This window comes from Rattus norvegicus, chromosome 3, assembly GCF_021556685.1.
Source record: "Rattus norvegicus strain SHRSP/BbbUtx chromosome 3, alternate assembly SHRSP_T2T, whole genome shotgun sequence".
Taxonomy (NCBI): Eukaryota; Metazoa; Chordata; class Mammalia; order Rodentia; family Muridae; genus Rattus; species Rattus norvegicus.
Genome location: NC_141536.1, coordinates 28,678,999 through 28,684,998, shown reverse-complemented (window position 1 = coordinate 28,684,998; position 6,000 = coordinate 28,678,999). Strand labels below are relative to the sequence as shown.

Sequence of the window (6,000 nt, the reverse complement as noted above, 5' to 3'; positions counted from 1 at the left end):
CAACATGTCCCATTGCACATTAAAAACAGCAAGGGTAAACTGAGGCAAAGGAAGAGTAGCCACCTCCAGAAACGTATCCTGAATCCTAAGTGCCACTGTAAAATGCTATCAGGCTTTCGAAAAATCATTATTTAATCGCATAAAACCTAACAGACATAATTCCTATTAATAAACATATTTATGTTTGTCACACCTGGGCCAAAATGTTAGAATGAGAGAAGATCAGCATTCACTGAATTTCTATTCCAAAAGCTCAGTTCCTATATCAAAGGAAAATGAAGTTCAACAGGAAACGTTATATATGCATTCTTAGCTATATTTTAGCCAAAACCAAAAACTGGACTTAAGAATGATTTCTGGAGAAAAGGCATTTTAAGAACAACAAAAGGACCTGATATTAAATCATTCTCGAGGCAGGTAATAATTTGCAATCCCACTTCTGGAAATGTTTTACACTTCTGTAATTTAAATTCCTCTTCTATGTTTTAACATCAGTTTTTGCAGCCTGTGAGTCCACAGTTTGGCCCCCTGATCTCTTGTGATTTTAAAAGAAACAAAGGAGGTAAACTCGCCGAGATGTTAAGGTTTCACACACACACACTCACACACACACACACACACACACACACACACACACACACGCACACACACAGCTACTGTTCATGTGCACTCTCGCACTCTCATTATTTCTTAGATTTCTTTCAACTATACTTTCTGCCTTACAGATTTATTTAATAAACAAATGCATCTTCTGGGCTCATAATCCACAAATGCATGCTACTGTTAATTCATTTACAGAATGTGCCATGATGGCCCCTGAGCAAAAGAGCAATCTTGTTATAATGAATGTGTACTATTCTTAATAAACACACTGTAGCAACGACCTGCAGTGCACACAAAAGCACACCCAAACCATTTGGTTTGTTCCCAGAGCTCGGACACCAGCACCACTATTAAATAGCTGTGCGCTGGGAGAGCAATCCAGTATTGGCATGCAAATGAGCCCGAAGAGGCCAGATGCTGCTCTTTAGAAAGGAGGAGTGCTTCTGCTCAAATTTGGGGGGTGGGTGGGGGAGCCTGTGAATGTTACAGGCACAGGGCAGCCTTGTGAATGTGAGCTCTTACATTTCTGACAGCCAAGGCAGAGGTGAGCCTAGACTGGGTGAACCCGGTGGGTCATGGGTGCAATGAAGTGTCCCACTGGGTGACTTACCATGGTTTTGTTTGTTTCATTTCTTGTGGGTTTTCTTCTTGTTCTGCACTGTTCATAGGAGGTAAATGTCTTTCAAACACATTATTGAATAATAGAAAATCTTGTGGATTTTTTTCCAAAGTAGCACAGAGTGCATTATTCCTATCTCTTTGGAAACCTTCCTGTGTCTCCCTAGTCTGTGTTGGGCTTGAGAGCCGCTACTGCTGCTTTTACCTCAGGCCTTGAGGACGAGGGAGAAAGGAACGGTAGGACTCAGGAGACAGAAACTGATGCTGCAGGATTTTCGTAGTTGACATCCCTATTAAACGTAGGACGCAATTTTTCTTCTTGGCTCGTTTTTCTTTCTCTTCTCCAGACTTGGGGAACCCTTGGTTTAGCTGATTTCTTCAAGAAGATTGAAGAAGATAAAGCCTGGTCTCACAAGTATGTGTTCTAAGAAACAGACTATTGAAAAGCACCAAGAACACCCACACATGGTAGACTTCACAAGTAGATATAATAAGGGTTCTGTAACACAACTAAGTGTAAATGGTCCCTTTAAAGCGATGGTATTTGGGGACAAGGACTTCTTTTTTTTTTTTTTTTGTCTGTTTGGGTTTTGTTTCTCATTTGTCGTTGTTGTTTTGAGACACTCTCTTTTTATATACCTCTGGCTGTCCTGGAACAATACATGATGTAGACCAGGCTGGCCTCAAGCTCACAGAGATGTGACTGTCTCTGCCTCCCAAGTTGCTGGGATTAAAGATGCGTACCACTATGCTTGGATGGAAGGTGGGACAGGAACATTCTAGAGAAAGTTGTAAATAAATTGTGTAGTAATAGTATTTTCCATACATCTTATTTTTATAAATGTTTATTCAATACTTGTTTATAGATGGACACCAGCCTAACACAGAAGGCTGTACATTATTGAAAATAAAACATAAATCAATAAGGTACATATATATGCATATATAAAATGATAATGAAATATATACACCTCATTAATGTATTTTATATACTAAACTTTACCCAGCTTAATCTCTTAGTTTTCTTCATTTTATTTCCCTTTAATTTTTCCATATTTTTACTTTGTCAGAGTATTATTGAAACCAGTATTGAAGGACCAATTCAAGAGTAAAGCAACTATAAACGGATTCCAAAATTAATCAGAATAAACCCAAATTAAATTGATTTTCTCTTAAAACTAAAATAATTTAAAGGTTGAAATGTGCTATGAGAAAGGATACATTTATGACACCAATGTTTATTTTCAAATAATAGGAATTATCAGAGAGTAATGAGGTAGGAACATTGGACCTGTATAAAGTTGAGTTAAACTCACATAACTGGAAAGCTTAAGGGAACGCTTCGAAGCTATGGTAGTTCTGAAGACTTCCTTATGTCCTAGAGTGTATGACAACAAGAAAACCGAAGGAAGGATTAACATGAGCGTTTGCTTAAGGTATCTGGATGCTGTCAAACAGCAAAGCAAACTAGATGCTGTTTATTCAAAGCCCAGATATAAGAGCAACTGGAAGACAGGACGTAAAGAAGTAGCAAGAAAATGAGCTCCAAGGAAGATGCCCCATTCTCAAGGATCTCTTATTAGAAAAGACCAAGCTACTGTGTTTCATCCATGAGCTATCAAAAGTAAGAATCCCAGCATGAGGCAGAAAGTTGTTGTGAGACTGTGTTTGTTGTTTGATCATTCGTTTTTTGAGACAAGGTTTCTTTATGTTTCTCTAGCTGTGTAGGACTTGCTCTGTAGATCAGGCTAACCCCTACCTCAGAGCTCTGCCTGTCTTGGCCTCCTGAGTGTGTGCTACTACAACCCAGATCCAGAACTGCTTTCTCTGTTTAGAGATAGGGTTTCTCTGTGTAGCCCTGGCTGTCCTGGAACTGTGTAGACGAGGCTGGCCTCATACTCAAGAGATCCTCCTGCCTCTGCCTCCTGAGTGCTGCGATTAAAGACGTGCACCACCACACCTGCAGACCTGCTCGTTCTTAAATCCAATCCAAACTCCTGAGATGAATGACCCCACGCGTGGTTTATTTTCGATTTTAAAAAATATTAGCACTTTTAAAATTAGAACCGGATCTGTAGAAACAGGTCTAAAATTTGCAGTTCCACAAGTAGAGCCAATTAGGGATGGGTCTATGTGGCACCAGTTCTACACCGAGACAGGTCTTCTTCTAATCTTGCAAAGCCATAAAACGCAGATAAGCAGGGCATATCTGGCTTAATGATTCTGAAACGGAGCCACTGAAACTCAGCAGGACACAAGTACTTACCCAGGACTCCCTCCCAAGTCTACAACACAAGCAGTGTTGTGACATAACAGACTTGGAACCACGTCATGGTCAAGGATGCGGGTGGAGAGACTTAGACCATCAGAGCTTCATCTTCGCCCCGACATTCCTCTCAAGACACGTTCGGTTTATCTTTTCAGTCTCCAGGTAACTGTTTCTGAAGCCAGTCACCGAAAGTCCTAAAGACAAAGTGTTTGGATGACAAATAGATAAAAACGGCCCCAGAGGTCTACATTCAAGGCTATGTTCCTATGCCTTACTTTAACCCCATGGCCGAAGCTTTCCTCCTACTTGCGCACTAACCGAGCCAAATTTCCCTGGCTGAGAGCAGGATTCACACCATCAATTCCCCAAAACCTGACCCCCGTGCCGTGCCGTGAGGGTTCACATGAATTCATTAGGCCTCATTGCCTTTTGTGAAAGATAACAAACTATGACAACAAAGCTACGTAGCCCCGCGATGTTATTTCTGGCTGTGCAGTGACGTGCGCCGTCGTTCGAGCCAAGTCACTCACCCTTTCTTCAGCCAAGGTCCTTCAGGGGTAAACTGGAGGCTGTCAGTTTCACCAGATCATATTCGGGGAAGCACTGAAGTATGCGCCTGCAAGTTTCCGTAGACGTGGGAAAGAATTATCATTACTATTGTTGTTGTTTATGACTAATACAGCTGCAGAACTTGAGGTTTTAAGGTCTCCCTGTGGAGTCGACCGCGGCCTCCAGAACCTGAGATTTAATTTTAAAAGAATTAAATTTCCAGTCTGCTTTCCAGGGGTGACTGTAAGAACGTATGCTGACAGACTGTTGTCTTCAGAGGCAATATCCAGACACACTAAGACATTGCCACAGCCTGAACAGGGGTGACCCTTCACCATTCATCTTAATGGAGTGTTAAACTTGAAGTCTAATTAGGTCCACTTAAACGCTAGCATTATTATACTTTTCTCTACTTATCTTCATACCAGAAACAATCAACTAATGGACTCATTTAATCTGGGTGCGTGCAAGGGTCCCCCTCCAGACACCCTGTCATTTTGATAGCCTGCATTGCAGTCATAAAAGTACAAGTTTTAGACTTGCGCTTTGGTTGTTTTTAATTATCCCCACAATTACACGACTTTCTGCTACCTTCAAGACGTTGAGGCAAGACTGGAACCAGACATTTGAGAGGCCTACAGAGTGATCAGCACCCCATAAGGAAAGAGTGATATCAGCGCCAATGTCAGGATAACGCACCCGAGATATGTTAAATGAAAGATCCGCTCCTGTCTTTTGACAATTTATAGCTTACCCTTTGCAACACAAGTCCAGCTTCCCACATACCCTTTGTGATTTATCAGTGTTGCCTGAACTCCATGCCCATTCTTTTAATTTCTACGCTAAGCCTTGAACAAAACAAAATTAGAAACATATAAATTTGCACTTGACTATTTTATACCTAGTAGGATCCCAATCTGGGCCCTTAATGCAAAGTCCTTATAAAACATCTCATAAAAGAGTATTTATTTACTCTGGGCTATAAGGGGATTAGTCTGTTTTCCCTGAATGGTCTCTGTGCCAACATGGTGTATGAGAAAATTCTTGGAAGTTTATCATGCAAGTTTATGGGTAAAGGTGTTAGCGGTCATCTTTAAAATATATCATCCCGCTGCTTACACACCTGTCTTTAGCCACACCTATGTGTCCCGGGCAAGGACTTGGAGGGATATTTTTCTATGGTGCCTATTTTTAATGCTACCTTGGTTTTCTGGCTTTCTTAGATGCTCCAAATTTTCTGAAGTTGAGTGGGCCTGAAAAATTTGCCCAAAGGATTGGGACAAGTGGTCCTTCTGAGAAAGAAGCATTTAAAAGCCAATCCATAATCTTCTCTCCCTTCCTATTGGTGGGCAAACTCTAAACTCCCAACACTGAGAGGAAGCGTAATAAGAGAGAGAAGACAGGGAATGTTGAGTGCCCACTGAGAGAGGCCCTGACCAGCAAGTTTATATAACTCAAAATATAATGTGGGTTAGCCAATGAGACTTTGGCTATTATTTATTGCTAGAATATTCCATTGCCTATACAGTGAAAAACAACGTCTTCATTTTCTTGCAACCAAATTTACCAGACGGTAGTCATATATAATTGTCACCACTGCCGTCTTTCAGGTTCACATACATGAGAGAGAGCATATGAAGATGTGGTAGTCTGACGTTATTATCCCGCATCACAGGCTCTCTTGAGCCCTCCCATTGTTCCTAGAGAGTAACTGGGTAAAGTCACAGGCTGCTCAATGGAAATAGGTGGGTAATAATGGCTGTCTTCAAAGCTCAGGAGACTTTCCAGAGAGGAGTTAACATTTAAAGCAAGTCCAGAGCCAAACTTCAGTTTTGAATCGTTCAAGCAAGCGGATGTCATTACCCAATTCAAGGCGAGTACGACCCCAGTCATGAAAATCAGGATGAGGGGGGGAGGGCAGTTGCAAAAAAAATTTCAAAGGGGGATTATACAAATAAAAT

The 6,000-nt window shown here is 41.2% G+C and overlaps 1 long non-coding RNA gene across 2 annotated transcripts in view; it reads right to left on the bottom strand.

The window, feature by feature from the left end:
* LOC102548671 (uncharacterized) overlaps positions 1-6,000 on the bottom strand; it is a 152,604-nt gene that overhangs the window by 123,167 nt on the left and 23,437 nt on the right. Inside the window, exons 3-4 of one of the 2 annotated variants that reach the window (XR_015683493.1) lie at positions 4,021-4,106; positions 3,488-3,684 (exon numbers count right to left, since the gene is read on the bottom strand). This is a non-coding gene — a long non-coding RNA (uncharacterized LOC102548671). Of the gene's footprint in view, positions 1-3,487; positions 3,685-4,020; positions 4,229-6,000 lie in introns of both variants that reach the window. The other variant, XR_015683494.1, reaches the window with a different exon arrangement.